Source organism: Electrophorus electricus, chromosome 19 (genome assembly GCF_013358815.1).
Source record: "Electrophorus electricus isolate fEleEle1 chromosome 19, fEleEle1.pri, whole genome shotgun sequence".
In the NCBI taxonomy this organism is placed as follows: Eukaryota; Metazoa; Chordata; class Actinopteri; order Gymnotiformes; family Gymnotidae; genus Electrophorus; species Electrophorus electricus.
Window position 1 is genome coordinate 2,776,271 of NC_049553.1, and position 18,404 is coordinate 2,794,674.

Here is an 18,404-nt window from a genome sequence, read left to right on the forward strand (position 1 = left end):
GGACTCAGGAGGTCAACAAGGCCTTTGAGGAGCTCAAGATTGCCTTCGCAACTGCTCCCGTCTTGCAACAACCGGACCCTGAGAGACCTTCAATGCTAGAGGTAGACGCCTCTGACATAGGAGTGGGCACGGTGCTTTCGCAACACACGGGAGAAAGAGGTGGCCTGCAGCCTATCACTTAAATTCTCTCAAAAGCTGAGCTCAGCAGAAAGGAACTACGGGGTTGGGGACTGTGAGCTCCTGGCGATTAGGCTAGCTTTTGTGGAGTGTAGACATTGGCCGATCTACTGTTCTGCCAGGTCTTCAGGCAATTCGGTCTGCTAGGTCAACTAGGAGCTGGGTAAGTTCTTGTGCCTCTATTTTAACCACCACCCAGAAACATGGAGTATGTGCCTCCCATGGGCGGAATACGCGCATAACTCCTTGCGACAAACAGAAACTGGCCTCACCCCGTTTGAGTGTGTTCTAGGCAAACAGCTGCCTCTTTACCCCTGGAACGTCCCTACATTGGACCAACCAGAAGTGGAGAGATGGTGCCAGGAGAGCGAACGGACCTGGGAGGAGACGCACCAGAACCTATGTAGGGCGATCACTGTCTACAAGAGGAAGGCCGACAAAAAAAAAGAGGGGAAACCCCCAAGTATGAGATCGGGCAGAAGGTATGGGTCTCTACCAGGGACGGCCGAGCAGGCACCACAGGCAAGCGTGAGGCGAGATATAAGGGCCCCTACTCCATTACTGTCCCGGGTTAATGAGGTGACCTACCAGGTAGGCCTGTCAGGGCTAGTCGGGCTTCCAGGCCCTTCTGCGTTTCCTCACTGAAGCCCGTGAGGGAGGGCCATCTCACGGAGGAAAGGGATTCCCCAGAAATTCCTCCCCCGTCTCTGGTGACGGAGGAGGGACCGGCGTACAGTGTACGTTCTCTGCTGGACTCCCGTGGGAGGTCCGGGGCCTCCAGTATCTGGTGGACTGGGAGTGATACGGTCCTGAGGAGCGCTGTTGGATCCCGGCCTCTCAGATTTAGGACCCCGACCTCATTGCCTCATTTCATAGGTGGCGCCCACTGAGGCCTGCCCCGAGTTGGCCCCATGGGCTGGTGCCGGTCAGGGCCTTTGGAGGGGGGTTCTGTCAGGGTAGACCAGTACCCAAAAGGGGGGGACACACCCTCGCAGGACCAGGACCATGTCACGCACTTTCCTGGCTCACAATCACCTGTCTTCTGACAGGAGACACCTGCACCTCATTGACCTGCACGTGTATTTATACACCCACTGGTTCCGAAGGAAGGGGCTGCACATTAGTAGCCGAACCACGAGAGCCTACTGGAGAGAAGCTACTTCGCTCCTACCTACCCACTAGACTCGGCGAAGTGACGTGGAAAGTATGAACAATAAAGAACTTGTTAATGGAACTTCGCCTCTTGCTTCCTCTCTGCTGCCCTTGTCACATGGACAAGGCTTGAGCATGTTCTTTCAAGTAATACTCCTGATTTTGTCTACTTACTCTATATTGTCAATAAAGAAAGAATCACCATAAATGCAGATGGTCTTGGTTTGCTACCAGATGTATTAAATGAAGCATTGGATGGTCTTTACATGAATTACTCTAGAAAACCACAAGTACTTTGTTCCTGGACCAGTGCACATGCAACACATTCACACCAATTACAAGCTTATCAAGCAGGTAGCCAATAATGTTGCATGCAGGGTACTTATATTATACCTTCAGTTCTGTGTTTACACAGTTATTATCAATCATTCTTTTTATCAATCATTTTTCTCTTTGAGCTCAGACGTTTCCCCCAGCATCATTGTGCATGCACAGTTTACACACCACATTATGCATGCTCAGGCCTCATGTATCCTATTTGGCATTCACAGGCAGCTGACTTTTCTGTTTTCTGTCGTTTCACAAGGGAAGATACTACACATCACCTTGTCAATATGCATCCAGAAATACTAACTATGAATGAAATCATTCTCTTATTCTCTATTTCAGAAACTATTATGTGTATGAGCCATTTTGTGGTGGGGTTCAAAATCTCAAAAATGGTAAATTAGGCAATGTATAGAGTTCACTTTCAAATATTCAAAAATTGTAGTGAACGGCTGATGTGTGCTACATTTTATAATGGTTATTATGATGTGATGTGAAGGTAGTTCATCAAAGATGGCTGTTTTGTATAGGAATAAGTGGTCAAGAGCTAGGCAATGTAAACTGAGGTGACAAACAATTCCTTAAGATATAACTAATATAAAGGGTGACATTTTGTCAGTTTATGTATGCTGTATTTCTAGCTGGATAGGAAATTATGTCTCTGTGATGTAAGTTGCTGGGAGTAAGTGAATGAATAAACCTTTCAGAACATAGCTAGTGATTCTAATAAAATTAAAATGTTTGAAAAATTCTTACTGTCTGGTATATATAACCTTGAGATCCCCTTTAATGGCAAGAAAACTCTTTAAAATCCTGATATTCTTAATATCCCATTACCTTTAAAATTATCAGAACTTATATTAAAATAATCCACTTTGAAAAATGTCATATAACAGAGAATACCAAACCTAAAAAGAAATAAATAAAAAATGCAAAACACACTCACAAACATTTTTACCTGATTCAGCTGAGAAGTGTGAGCAGCGCCTTATGAAAAGAAGACAATTTATATGTTTCTAATGAGCAAGTTTACTATGCCAGTAAAATTTTTTTTACGAAAGACCTTTTGAAAAATATACAATTTGAAGTTTGTCTTACTTTTTAGCCAGTGCTTGCATAACAGTCTTCCAAGTATAACAATCACAGAGACACAAATTATGTTTGATGTTGCCAAAGCAAGTATCATTGAATCCCAAGATGTACAATTCTCTGGTATAGTAGTAAAAAATCAAAATTTAAAAATTCCAAAATACTTAACAATATAAAAAGGGGAATTTATAAAGCAATATAGACTAAATTTCAAAAGTAAACACACTTTGATGAGATGGACTCAGTAATGAATGAATTTATTTACCTTTGATTCTCCACGGGGAGCTCATATACACAACTCTCTGTAGGAGATCTGGCTTTAGAGCTATTCTTACACTGATCACTGCTGTCTCCATGAGTGTGAATAATTCCTGAAAGAGATTCTCCTGAGTCATGTCTGAACCTCTAGACACTGTGTCCTCCTGCATAGTTCTCAGTGAGGACTGTACACTGCAGAGTCACAAAGTTTCCTGGATGGACTGGCTCCAACACAGGCTGCTGCAGAACAGACAGGCTATGGGACTGTGAAGCTAAAACAATGCCATAATTTCATGTGAAAGCAGTGATACAAAAATATTATTTTAAGCCAAAAAATATATTAAATGAAAGTATGTAAATATAGCTAACATAAACAGAAATTACCTTTTACAATCGATTTTGTTGCTTTCCCAAATTTCACTATGTTGGATTGAGCATTTCCACAGTAATAAGTAGCAGAGTCAGAGACCTCTAACTCTGTTATCACCAAATGATTTCTATCCTCTCTGATCACCAAGATAAAACGAGCATTATTCTTGAATCCATCATAGAATGTGGCCTTCGTGTCATATTTGTAGATAGTTGCAATGAGTTCAGGCTTCTGACTAAATGCATGCTTGTACCATGAGAAATGCATATCAATATCACTTTGATAAAGGCAAGTAACTGTGATATTGTCCCCTTCATTAACATACAGCAGAGTGCTGTCTTGATTAAGGACTTTTTGGGTTCTGCCATGATCTGGAAAGAAGTATAAAACAAATTAGGTAACTATGGTGTGTCATACGAATTCAAAAATAATTAAAAGACATATATTTACTTACTAATTTGGAAAATTGACTTCACACAAACAAAATGTTATTTGAATTTTTATTTAACGTTGTCAAAAACTGTCAGACTTTCCATAAGACTGCAATGAAAACATTTTTCAGTTGTGTGTGTGTGTGTGTGTGTGTGTGTGTGTTTCTATTGTTACATGCATGTTGTTTTTACCTTTTCCTGTACATTGTTACTGGACTGTGTTTTCTTACTGTGACCGCTTAAGGAAATACTTAATACTTAAATAATTCCTAATCTCTGTTGTACTTATTGCTCCTTAACACAGATAAAGATGCCACTTAAAACAAATATTGCAGAATTTATACAATTATTTATTTTGTTAAAGGTGTAAAGTACAAACAGTAAAGATAATGGTAAATATTACTTACCCAAATTAAAATAAGGTAAAGCAATTAAAGGCCAGAATGAAAACAATCCCCTCATGTTCAAAGCTACACAATGTGATCTATCAAAAACAAAATGGTTAGTCAATGTGTTGCCTAAAAGTTACACAAATAATTCACATTTAACTCATTTAACGCATTTATGTTAAAAATACAGTGGGAAACACATAGATGTTAGAAGAGTACAGTAACCACATGTCCTGGCTGAATATTCTCAAACAAATATGCAAGGCAAATATGCAAGTCAACTACCTACAGTGTGCAAGGATATAATTCTATGACTGTCACTGTAGGTCAGAGTGAGGACATGTCTGGTCACTAGAGGGCAAACCTTTTTTGTAATGTGCTCAGGAAAAGAGGTTTAACGTTACTATGATTCACTGGTGCCTTTTGTCCATTTTAGAAACATGAGAACTCATTTGTTTTTGCTTATTTTAGTAATAATTGTTGTCATATTGCCATATCAAGGTTGCATTTCAGCATTTAGTGAGGCAAATAAGCAATTGGCTGCTTCTATTGCTGCCTCTATGCCAAAACAGATATTAAGATCCTCTAACAGTGGGGACTAAATGTTTTTTTTTAGGGTTAATCCTCAGGGCCTTTGAATGTTAATTTTAACTTAATTTCTATCTTTTAGAACTGTATAGAACTGTCTATTACAACAGACAAAAATGTAAACACATTGTGTACATATGAAATTGTAAAGAAATTTACAAGTGTACCAAATGTGGCAAGCAGCTAGTATCATAAATAATCATTTAAAATAAGAAAGAATAAGAAGATATAAGAATATTAACTGAAGAACACTCTTGTGATTTTATTTGGTTAAGTAGTAAACCAACATAATTTGGGTTTTTTTCAGTTGATCTACTTTTCCTGGTATAACAATTTGGCCATAATCAGAGATGGATAGAGTAACTAAAAACTGTAATCAAGTCAAAGTACTTTTACTTTACAATAAAAATTACTCAAGTAGAAGTAAAAGTAGTCCTTTAAATTATTGCTTCAGTAAAAGTAAGAAAGTATCTAGTAAAAAGACCACTCAAGTAGGGAGTTCCTTTATCAGATTTTATTTAATATTGAAAACAGAACGGCAAAAATCACAGCCTTATTTAGGCAGCCTTGCTGCATCACATACAAACACCACATCAAATTAAATCTTTAAGAAACAACATATCTTTAAGAAAAATCTTTAAGAAAATCAGCTACACATATGAGATCCACAAAAAACACTACTATAGTAGGTTTGAACTTACACTTAGATTTATGCTCTGTATTTTAAATGCAAGGCGAACAAAAACATTTTCTGCAGTCACTTTCTTTTACAACACAGCTTTAGAATCAAATGTCGTATACCTATTTAACAATTCTGAACTCTTTTACTTATCTTTCAGTCATAGCTTAAACATGTTTACTGAAGTGTGTCATTGTTAGCAAATTTGCATTCTGACATATATCATCTAGCACATGTTAAGTTTTAAAAGCAGTTGGCTTTCAAGATGTTTGTTGTGAATTCTTGATCATTTTGCAGTGAATATGTAAGGGTTGGCACCAGACCGAGGCCCCATCCGGCCACCAGAGGAAGGCCTTGAGTCAACTGTACCACTAATCAGGTTTAACACCCAACAGCTAGGCTAGAGCTTATATAAGCTCAGTGACCCAATCATTCACTCTTGGGTCTTTACTAAAGGTTTAAGACAAGTTCCTAGCCAGTAATTTTAGGTATTGAGGTCTGTGAGCCCTTGTGCTATACTTCACTTTTTGTCTGTGGGAATGTTTGTGCTTTTATATGTCTCCTCTCCAGTTTTCTCTCCCGAGGCTTCGCTTAGCCATTCAAGTGTCTTCCTGTTTTCTGCTTTTGTTTGGGAAGTTTTAGTTTGGTTTTCCCCAGTGCATCAGGGTTGCCATTTCTTCCCATGGCTTCCTTTGTTCTTTATTTTTCCACACCCTGTGTGGTTTAGTTTTTTTTTCCTTTTGTTTTACCTGAACCAAGATCTAACTGACCTGCACATGGGCCCACCATTGTTAGTGTGGTTGCTCACCCAGTAGGCTGTTGGTGTCATCATCTAGCTGACCTGAGTTCAAGCCCACTTTATAAAATAGGAGTACAGCATTACTAAACAGTCTCTCACAGGCTGCAGAATTTGAGTGACAATTTCTTGATTTAAGGAAAGGAATGCAAAATGTTGATACCTTCATAGATGAACATGAAATGTACCACGCCAGCTCTCCTGTTTAGAAACAAGTTCCTAAACTTCATAGATGCAAAGAAATTTTCATCAGAGTGGCTATTGTCTGCAAGAACCTCATCATTATCGAAGTTCATCTCAAGGTGATTCCGGATGTAGTCAAGCCCTGTGCCAAGACATCATTTTCAAAATTTTACTCAATTATTATATAGGCTAGCAGGGCACTATTTTGGAGCCATCTCTATTAGAAAGCCTACAGCGTTTCAGTAACAAATCTGTGATGTATTGCTTTTGTAAAGACTAGAAAAACATTCACATTATTGTTCAGTGTTATTATTCAGTGTTCCATTTGTACAAATGTTCTGTTCACTTTTTTTGCTATTTATTGATGCACACTGCACTGAATTTCTTTATTAAAGATAAATTACCAACCTTCAATAAGAATTTCTCTGTGGTTCAAGATGTTCTGAATTCTGGTAGAAGTATAGCTACAGCAATCAGCTCAGTATCTTTTATGACCTATCTGAACTTCTTCAGAATTCCTATCTATAGAGCTATAAGCAGGAGCCTACAGACTTTACAGGATGATTCAAGCTTCAACATCCCCTGCAGTTGAGAATGAGTTGGCAGAATGAAACCCACATGTACAAAAGGATTCTTCTTGGAGAATGTCAAAGGCCATGAAAAAATGTTTCACAGTAGTGTACTCATCCAAAAATCCCAATTCTGCCGGCTTCAGCCGTAGATATCAACTGTAGATATTCATCAGATGGCATGCGCACTTTTGATCCCTTGGAAGCTGGTATTTGAGGCCAGTGTCATCATTCAAAATAGAAGACATCTTGGTATTCCACTTCTAAATCACTTTCATCTTATGACTCATCATCAAGTATGGAGACATGTGAATTCTTCTTTTTCTTCCCCGTACATGTAAAATTCCTTCAAGAACTTTGAGCTACTGTCTGTAGTTGTCCTGGTAATCTTTTCCCTGATGTGGTACTCTGAATGTATTTCCTCTAATGCAGATGTAAAAACATCAAAAGTGTGTGGGCCCTTCATGCGTCTGCAGGCCAGGGCAAATGAGTTTCTGGACAGTTTCTTGCATTTTCAAACTGTCCCGATCAGTCCCTCCCAGGTTCTGTGTTCCGTGTTTTCCCTGTCATTTGTTTTTTAGTTCCATACCATAGTTTCATTTCCTCCACCCTTCGTTTGATTTTCCACACCTGTCCCTCATTTATAGTATTAAGTTCATGTATTTAAACCCTGTCTGGAGCACAGTGGTTTGCTTCTCATTTGAATTTGTGAATGTGGTTTGTTGTGGTTGTTTCTTGAATCTGTGTTCCTTCATTTTTGTTGACCTGTCTTGTTTAGCCCCGAGTGTTTTTCCTAGCCTTAGTTATAGCCTGCTTTCTCATTTGCCTTCGTGAGTTTGTTAGTCATGTATTCACATACTTTCCGTGTCGGCTCTGACCCTGGACTGCTTTAAGGACTCTGATTTTGGATTTGCCCATAATAAATCTCGCTCCTCTCTGCACATGCGTCCACCTCCTTACCGCTCAATGTCATTACTTTCCTTGTCATTACTTTATAGTAAGGCTGAAATGTTTGTCACACTCTAGAATGATGATAATTTAACCACAGAAAATGGTTGGGTACCTTCAGAAATAAAATTAAGCAACAACTTCTCTACCATTGCCTGAATTACTTTTGGGACATGGAGAGGAAAATGCATTTGTGAGCTTAGCAGACTTCACAGCTGATGACATTCTAGACTGTTAACTGAGTATATGTCTTCTGTGTTGAAGAACAAAGTTTAAATTTAGGCTGCAGGGTAAAAATGTAGACTTATTACAAAGATGAGCCTGCTCAAATTCAAATCAAAAACCTATCCAGCTACAGAAGGCACTGGAAAGCAAGCTTAGCTCAAGAAGTGAGCATTACAAATTGATAAATTATAAAATTCATACAAGGTCACTTTTAACAGTACTAATATACCATAGCTATAGTAAAACAACTTTAAAAATCAGTGTCATGTATGACACTGTTTGCTTTCTGGTTAGCCACATTATCTGCCACTGTTAGCTACTAACTCCATAATTCCCCATTAGCCAAATCTGTGACTTATCGCAACGTTTTCTCAAGTTGGATGTTGAGTTCTTGAATGCTGAAGCAGCCACAATTTTAGGTTGGCTGAACAGGTAGTGCATGACATAACTATTGGTTTTGGAAGCCTGTAAAGAAAACATTGCCTCAATATGAGGTCAGGCATGCTGTCCATTCACTGTATCATCTGCTGTTTGAATTTGCTTCATTCGCTTCATTCAAAAATAATTTTAAAATATAACAGAAGGAACATTAATAAATATAATGGCATAAAAGTACATTTTGACCTCACAAATGTACTCGAGTATAAATTACTGTCTTTTAAAACAACTTTAAAAGTACAATTTTTCAAAATGTTACTGAAGTAAATAAATGTAACAGATAATGTAGCGTGTTACTACCCACTTTTGTCCATAACCAACCTAATCATATTTAGAATTCACAGAATATAGCCAGATTAGGCAAGCCATGTAACGAGGGGAGGCTTGGAAGGGTGCAAAGACATATACCATTTATTTTGAGACAGAAGACAATGTAGCACTAAGGCTATTGTGGGATCATACACCGACAACGTTCACGTTTACACAAAGAATATATATATATGCACACACTAACATCACAACAGGGAGCAGATGTGAAACACATGGGGGCGTGGCCACACGGATGAATACACACAAACACACACAGGGAGACATTTGGGAGGAGGGGCCGTACCATGAGAGAGCCCCCTCCCAGCGGCGCGACAGCCTATCGGGCTACGGCACCGAAACCCACACCAAATAGTCCACAAAACAGTCCAATAGTCATAGTCCACAGATTTGAAAAAAGATTCATATAGAAGCCTATGGGCTAGCATTCACTTATTAGTAAAACTGTTCATGTTCATGCAACTGCATTAATAATAGGTCTTTATTCTCTTCTTTTATATCATCAGAAAACACTGAAAGTATGGTTCAAGGATCCAGCACCCTAGTCCGTACACTTCTTACTGCAAATGTCATATGTGCTGCTCGCTTACATTTCAGAAAACAACTACAATGATTCCATTGTGCATATGAGTAGCCAGAACTTTTATTATTTTGCTTTGAAGGTGAAAAAACTGATTAAGTATTTTCACTGTAAGAATAAGTCTCATGCTTGTCTCATACATACTTACATTCAAAAGAGTAATATATGTCATTCAAGTACAGTGTTTTAGCCCTATAGTCTTGTAAATTAAGTTTCCTTTCTGCTTGCCTGGTTTGGTGTTCATGTAAGTGTGTTTTGATTTCTTTTTGTAGTTTTTTTTTTTTTTTTTTTTCTAAATCAAAAGTAATAAATAATGAATTCGGTGACTCGGCTGTACTCCTTAAGATTTATGGGTTTGGCAGGGTACTATCAGGAATTTTTCAGTGGTGGCAGCACCTCTTACCTAGGAACAAAGGTTTAAGCTTGAGTGGACACTGGCACTGATGGGTTTTCTTTCACTAGGAACTTCAGTTTGTATCAGTTGGATTATTTTGTGATAGAGAAAGATCATCTAAAGAAAGGGTTTTGCAGCATTTCAAGGTCTATGTGCTAGCCCTCTTGTGGTATATACAGATCATAACCCTCTCACTTTTCCCCATTCCTTACAGAACCCCAACCAAAGGCTTATGAGATGGATATATTACACATTAGGGCATGGAGATCATGATTGCTGATGCCTTATTCCCTGTTGCTTAGACCTTGTGTATTTGTTTATTTTTGTTTGTTTTTGGCCAGTGTTTCATCCTGCTCTCTACCTTGCGTTCAGGTTCTACCTTAAATTCTGTATTCTTGGGCTATTTTTGGTTGAAAGCAGCCCCTCTAATTTGGCTTGTGGTAAATACAAATTCTGAGGCTTTTGCATATTCATTAGCCCAGTTTAAAAATACCTTACTAATTTTTAGCTATTAGGAGTCAAAATCCTATTGCAATTCAGGCAAACAATTATATTATACAATTGTTTTCGATCTGCAAAATAATTTACTCCCCATTTTATTTCCTGCACTCGTTCTTTGCTACTTCAAAATTGCACAGCCACACCCATCTTCTGAATCTGAAAAAAATCCTGATACATTTCTTGTTAGAAACATGACCTCTTATTTGACTACATTTCAAATATACAATCAGATGCATCAACAGAAGTTCTACATTAATTAGCCAGGAAATTGCTTAGTTTTGATTTGTTTAGCTTGTTTATTATTACAATTATATTATTACAGGACCATAATCCCACCCCCACACATCTTCACACACACACACACACACACACACACACACACACACACACACACACACACACACACACACACACACACACACAGACACACACACACACACACACACACACACACACACACACACACACACACACGCGCACATACACACAAACATATACACATACAAACATTTATGCATCAAATGATAATTTAGCCTACAACCTTAAAACTATGAATGATTTTAAATTAACACTCAAATAAAATTCAGGATCCTTTTCATTCAAGATCCAAACAGAAGACAAAATTAAACTACAAAATATAATAATTGTTTAATTACCTCAACCAAGCCTAAGTTGCTTCTCTGTGGCATTAAAATATAGGACCAAGGTTGTTGACAAGACCCTGTTCACATTTTATAAAGATTCAAAGGTTGCCAGAAGAAATCTTGCCATAGCTGTACCACTGATTAAGCTTTAGAAAGAAGACTTTTACTCAGATATAACATTGGTTGCTCATCTGAGCCCTTTCTCTGACAAGTGAAAGTTTTCAGTTAGACATTTAAAAAGCTAAGCTAAATTTGTAAGTCGTTAATGTTTGCTAGAATACAATATGCTTTAGTATAAAAGAAACTAATCCAATGAATGAATGCAAGACACTGTTTATTTTATTTTTCTGCATTAATTAAATTTAACTGTATATATACATACAGTCTCTGATTCTCTATGAGGCCTGATTTTATAGTTTTCATGCCAGCATATTTTCACCTGAGCAATCTTTATTTGTACTTGCTCCAGTTGTTCTAGAGATGGATCGTCTATGAGCAAAACTTAGTGAAACATAATTCAAGGCATGTCTGTCTTGAGCCTGATATAGAATGTGAATAATTAAGATACACATGGTTAATGTAGAGATATGTTTAGATAAATATATGCAATAGAAACTGATATTTCAATTTCTTACAGTCATAAGTAAGTCTTACACCAGTAGAAAATAACATTTTTTTGCAAGATAGGTGAAGATTATGTTTGAAAACTAAGAGACTGCATACCAACCACAACCCATCAGTAATGCTACTGTCACAGTAGGCCAGCCATACAGCAGGAGGGACATGCCCACACCTGCACATACCCATGCACAGCACCTGCCTCAGTCCCAGTCACTAGCCTACTAATTACATTCACTTGTTCCTTATTTTCCCCATCTTATTTAGGCCTATAGGGTCTTTGCCTATTAGCGGACCTTAGAGCTACGCACGATGACCAAGCGCAACACTGATTCAATGCCTGTTTTGTTTTCTTATGGTCACTGCTTCACAGCCGTTAAGTTGATGGAAAATAAAGACCTCTTTATTTCAGTCTCACCTCTCAATCCCTATGTGCCACCACCATCACAATTTCTAAAGTTCTAAAGCAAATGAAATTATGCAAGTGTCAGTCACTTAGCTATTTATATGTCTAGAGGGGCACACTTTTTTTTCCCTGTTTAATATTTGAAGTATATATATATTTGTTCCTATACCCTCATGTGCAGAATATGACAATCCAGTATATTACAATAATGCAAAAACTAAAGAGCAGTACTGAAGTTCTTAAAATAGAAAAAAGAACCAAGTTGTTCATGTGTGCAGAGCAACCCACACCTGAAACAATATTATGATATCATGATAATTGATAAATGATAATTTTATCCCACATTTTTATTTAGAAACATGAAGTGGAAGTTTATATATATTTTTTTAAATAAAATCACATGCAACTCACTTTTAATACCCATCTTCACTTTAGTCCCATTTCCAAAGAGTTTCTACCCACACATGGCCACAGCTCAGTAGTAAATTCCTATATCAGAGGAGTCTCTTGGTGTCTCTCCTGCTGCAGCAACATTATCTGACAAGGACTGTGCTACCCTGAAAACCCCTGTTCGATCCCATTCTCCTGAATATTGATTGCACCTGTGGCTTATTAATCTGTTGGGTCTTCGTGTATATACATTCCTAGGACTTTGTTCAATCTTTACAAAGTCTCATTTGCTTTCTTTGTATTTCTAAGTGATATTGTATAGTTGTATTGTTTCTCTGGTCTCTTAACTCTTTGCTCGTGTTTTTGGATTAATCTTTTGCCTGCCCCTTTTTGGATTTGTTTGCCTATCGTATTGGATCTTTTTACCCTGCCTGTTTCTCAGTCTATGTTTTGGATTGCCCTTTATTCTTAAATTGTTCAGTATTCCTGCACACACTCCATCCCTGTTCTCCCCATGTTACACTGAGGAGCTGGTACACACAGCTCTGCGTAGGAAATCCAGCCTCAGAGCTCACTGATTACTCCTGTCTCCATGAGTGTAAATGATCCCTGGATGAGATTCTGCTGAGCTGTGTCTGAACCAGTAGAACAGACCATGTCTGTGTTCTCCTGCACAGCTTTCAGTGAGGACTGTGCACTGCAGAGTCACATTGTCTTCTTGATGAACAGGATTTAACACAAGTTGCTTTAGAAGTGTGGGACTTTTTGATACTCCATGAGAGAGAGAGAGAGAGAGAGAGAGAGAGAGAGAGAGAGAGAGAGAGAGAGAGAGAGAGAGAGAGAATAATTATATGCATTTTATAGTGCAGTATATTGTTACAAATTATTTTTTAAATATACAAAACACTATTCACATTACCTTAAAGAATTACAAATGTTAACTCAAATATTTTAGAATTCAAAATGAACAGCTTAGTGCTGATATTTATTTTAAAAACATGATATTGAATTAAACTATGAGTTCAGCATCTCAAGTGAAAAACCCCAGAGGTTATAAAACTTGCCTTGCATGAAATTCACTGGTTGATTAACATCTAATTCTGCCAAAATAAACTATTTCTTCCATCATGCTCAAAATGACTATGTGATGTTATTGCTAGTACTGAGCACAAAGATGCATCTGACAATTAAACATTGGCAAGTCTTGTTTGTTGTCGGTGCTGTCACCTTGTCATCTCCCATGGCAGTAGATTTGGAACAAAAGGCAGGCAGAAATCCAATGGAAAACTGATTGCAATACATGTACACTCATATGACGGTTAGTACTTAAAACAAATTGGTACTTAAAAAAAAAAAAATCCGTAAATTTAATGCATTCATGAAATGGTGGATAATTGTATTTTTCTGCACACTTGTGACAGTGAGAAAGTACATTTCTTCTATTCGCTCATCATTTTGCTCTCCATAATTTTATGCAAGACCTTTTTTCACCAGGACTGTTTTGTGGGACTGGTAGGGAAGCTTGGTAAGGTGACTTGAAAATGTAGGCTGAAATATCTAATGAACATAGTCTCTACATAGGGTGTTATGCATGCAACTCATTTTACAGGGACTTCACAGAGACCTATGGGAAGCTCTAAACTATTTATAGTGTTGTTTGGGAGGAGCCATGATTGTAAGGAGTTGTAAGCAGATTGTAAGTAGAGGTGGAGCATGGCAGAGCAGAAGCAGGCAGAATAGCAGAAGAGGTGAAGGTATATGGAGGTGTTATATGGGGGGCTCCCAAAGTCCTAATATTTTGGGAGTGTCTAGTTAAAACCTTTGTAAAGCAAGTTTAAAAAGAGGAACAAAGGGCACAGAAATAAATGTCATGAGTTGTCATTTAATATTTGCAGTTTAGAAGTAACTTCTTAAACCTTAACAAGATAATCCTATGCAGTTCTGCTTTAAAACTGACTTAATAGATAATAGTTGCTTGAATATTACTGTAAAAATATGAGACTGTGACACTGACTATCGGCGATACTGTCAGTACAATAATTTAAAATCATATTTCAATTACAGTGAATTCCTTTACAGTAAATTGAAGTAGCTTCAGAAAATTCCAAATTGTAATTTTTGCTTTTATGAATATTACACTAACATCACAGGCCAGCTCACAAAGAAGTGTGCATGTATTTTGTAACCTAGTCTTCTTTAAATGTGATCAGTGAATGAATGAATGCTAAGCACCTGTTTGAAAATGGAAGCAACACAAGCATAAATCATAGGCAAGCCTGCTTTGTACATATTAAGTAAGTTCAACTGAGATGACCATTTTTCTAACTGGTCTATCACTAGGAGTGGACTTTGTTTCTTTTCTACACTGTCTCTTACCCACATTTTATGAAAGATGATTGTCAGCCTCTCAATAGCCTTAAGAATTTACAGCCATCTCAGTAGGTGTAATTCAGGGCAAAAAAACAAGCTTAGGTTAACAGTGGAAGACCATCTGAACTTATCTGTCAGCCAAAGGTAATAACTTTAGCTATTTCCAGTCTTTCAGCTAACTGTGTGTTTTATCAGTTACCTGAGCTTGAACCCCATCCTTTTCTACCAGTGGATACAAAATGACCAATCAATTATTCATTATTTATAACTGAGTGTTTCCATCATTGATCTGAAGTTGAGCTAATAGCTGCTTCATGGGGCATTTTAGATGTGCACTCACTGACCATTTAATTAGAATCACCTCCTTATATTTACAATTAGTAAGTGTACAAAAACAAAGTATAGTCTGATACCATAAACAATTTGTTAGGGTGCCCTCTAACATATCATCAGTGGTGAATTTGTGTCAAAAGGATTACATTTTATTATTTGGGTGCCAGAACATTTTCAACCAACTTACTGGAGCTGGAATTTTCACATGACACTGTCATTACTAGGGTAAGGGGGAGCCACCATGCACACAGACAAAATCAGCCCTCTGGCCAGAAACTGACCCTTAATAAAAACCTAGGACATCAGCATACAACCTATGCTTGACCACAGACTGCCAGTAGTCTCCAACTGTGCATATACACTATTTGGCCATGGAATACCTGTGCAACTACACGTTCACGTGATTACCCAAATAGCCCCATAACAACCAGAAAGAGGGTGGTTGTGTGAAGAGTTGAAGCCTGAATCCCTTCCCTTCAGCAGACATGCCGGAGAGACTGGAGGGGTCTGCCCAAAGCCTCGGAGGAAACCGCCTCTGGCATGCTCCTAGAGCGGCAAGAATAAGGAGGACCATTCAGGGGAGGAGCACAGCCAGAACCCGGGCGGACGTGCACCCCCGTGTGTCCATTGACGTCAGGGACACGTTTACAGTGCCTGCACTGACTGAAGGCACTGCAGCACTGTGCCGAAAGTGTTTGTATGAAGGCACTTTTGGTTGTGTATGTTTCCGCTTCTTGTTTGTCTTTAGGTGTTTCGCTGCACGGGAAAAGCGACAGACTGACCTGAGAGAGGCAGGCACCCTGCCTTTCTCCCTATTTGGTGAGGGTCTCCCAGGTGGGAGCTTGCTGGCCTGCCTTGTACTGGGTGGGCACCGGGCATAGCCATACTGTGTGTGTGTGTGTGTATGTGTGTGTGTACGGCAGCCTGGACTTCGCTCTCCCTGAAGGGGAAAGTGTCGGGAACCACATCCCTAGAGAGGGGTCGTCGTCAGGGAATGTCTCCCCCCCCGCATGTTTCAAAGAGCTTGCCAGACTGCCCTCAAGGAGGCCGAGATCCTGCCTCTCTCCCTCCTGTTGAGAGGTCTCCCGGGCCACTGGTTCCTAGTCCACCTTGTGTTGCATGGGCACCGGGCATCGCCGTGTCATGTGTATGTATTTGTACATGGCGGCCTGGGATTCACAGTCCTGGGATGGACGCGTAGGGAGCTGCACCCCCTGGGAGGCGATTCTGTCACAGGGGTACCCCCCCCCCCCCCCCCCCCCGAGTCACGTCCCCAAAAGTCTACACCCCAAGGCCTTCAAAAGTAACTTTTGGAAACCCTAAGGTATCCAAAGAATGTCACTCAAGAGGTTAAATGTGTGTTCTGGTGGCTATGTCAAGGAGCTGGCACTTCACTCTGGGAGAAGATCTGAGCTTGAAGACAAGCCTGGTTGCTGCCTTCTGCCTTTGCTACACTGTATTGTAATCTGCTTTTAAATATTCTTTCTGTACCCAGGCAAGAAGATTTAGGAATTTAGATGCTTCTCACATTGCATTCACTGGAGGGAGTGCAATGTGCATGACTGGTGTCTTCCTCCAGATAATATCTGAAGCCTCCTCCTCTCAGTTTGAAAATTATGAAGAGCTGGAGGACTAAAAACAGCTCTGTAAGTACAGCATTTGACATGTCCAAATGACCTTTTTTCTGTTAATGTTACCAATAAATTCACCCTCACTAAACAAGTGACTATCACAATTTAAGAATATACTGGACGACAGCACCAAAACATGCCTTAGTTCATGGTCTTTGTTATGTATTTGTTACGCCTTTGTTACAGTCATGAAACCCAAGAAAACAATGGAAAAAGGACCCTGTTAAAACAGCAGGTTAATAATACTGAATTGAATAATACAATGAAGAGTGACAGGATTTCATTTATACAGAAAAGATATTCCCAATAATTTAAGTATGCACCATACTTTACCATTTCACCTTACTATATACTATTAGGATACATGTAGTTTAGAATACAAGCTCCATTCTGGTATAGGTTAACCTCTGGACCAAACAACTGAGATAAATGCTCTCTACCACTATGTGAAGGTTGAAAGGCCATCCCCTCCTCCATTGTGAGTGAAACATTAAAAACATGAACCTATTTCACCTACTCAGTAATAAGCTTTGGCCCATCTGGTCTTTAAAGGCAATCTGACCAAATGAAAGTCCATTAACTCACATTGTTTTCAATGTAGTAACATGGGACACACCTAACTTAATCTCCCAAACTTTCTTAAAGCAACACTAATTGTAGTTAGAGCTGATATCCCAAGATTAATAGATAGGTAGTGTATTTGTCAGACATTCAAGTTTAATCTGTTAAAATAGGAGCTATGTGTTGGCACTTTGTCAGTTGTGGCAGAAGGCCAAATTGAATCCTTGGCCATCAAATAGACCACCAAGGAAATCAGATTCTGTCCTAAGGGTAAGTCCTTTACTTTTATGACCAACTGCCTGGGAAGACTAAGAATGGAGGATTGTGGAGACAAGTTGATATGTCACCACACAAATTGATCAGCATATAAGTCACTGTAGTAGCAGGCAGCTGTCCAAGGTGCTGATCAAATGATAAAAAGTTGCTAGCACCTGTTTTAGACATCAGGAACCATGTGCTGGTGGATACAGCTTCGAAATACTGTGGGTGCAACCCTGAAAGGAATTATGGGTGGAGGCCAATTAATGCACCCATGTGCACTTACTGGGCCCCCTCAAGCTGCCATAATAAATGTTACTTTGGAGCCAGTTCAGTTACTGGTACAACCATGTATGGAGTGACACTAATGTTGTGTCTCTTTTTCTCTCCATTTTGATGAGACCAGGATAAGGGCACTAATCATGTGAACAACAAGGGAAAAAGGTGGGAGAAGTCATAAGGCATAAGGGGATATCCTTCACTATTATATTTCCCTGTCTTATACCACTTATCTTTACTCTCCCTCAGCTACCACTAGGCTGGCATTCTCCTTCCTATGGCTAACTTTGGACCTCACACATTGGAATTGACTTTACCGTAGGGTGGCAGGAAGTAGGGAATGAGTACTAGCAATACACAAACTTGCAAAACAAATTAAGTTTGCAAAAGCCTGAATACCATAGGAGACTACTGTTCCGGATGGAAGAAATAGTTGATCAAATAGAGGCAGAACTTGACTAGAATCCATATCTGGCTTTCCCAGTTCCTAGGA

General features: G+C 39.0%; 1 pseudogene; it reads right to left on the reverse strand.

The window, feature by feature from the left end:
* Window positions 1-3,006: 3,006 nt before the first annotated feature.
* LOC118240121 lies at window positions 3,007-6,249 on the reverse strand (annotated as a pseudogene).
* Between the last annotated feature and the right edge of the window lie 12,155 nt (window positions 6,250-18,404).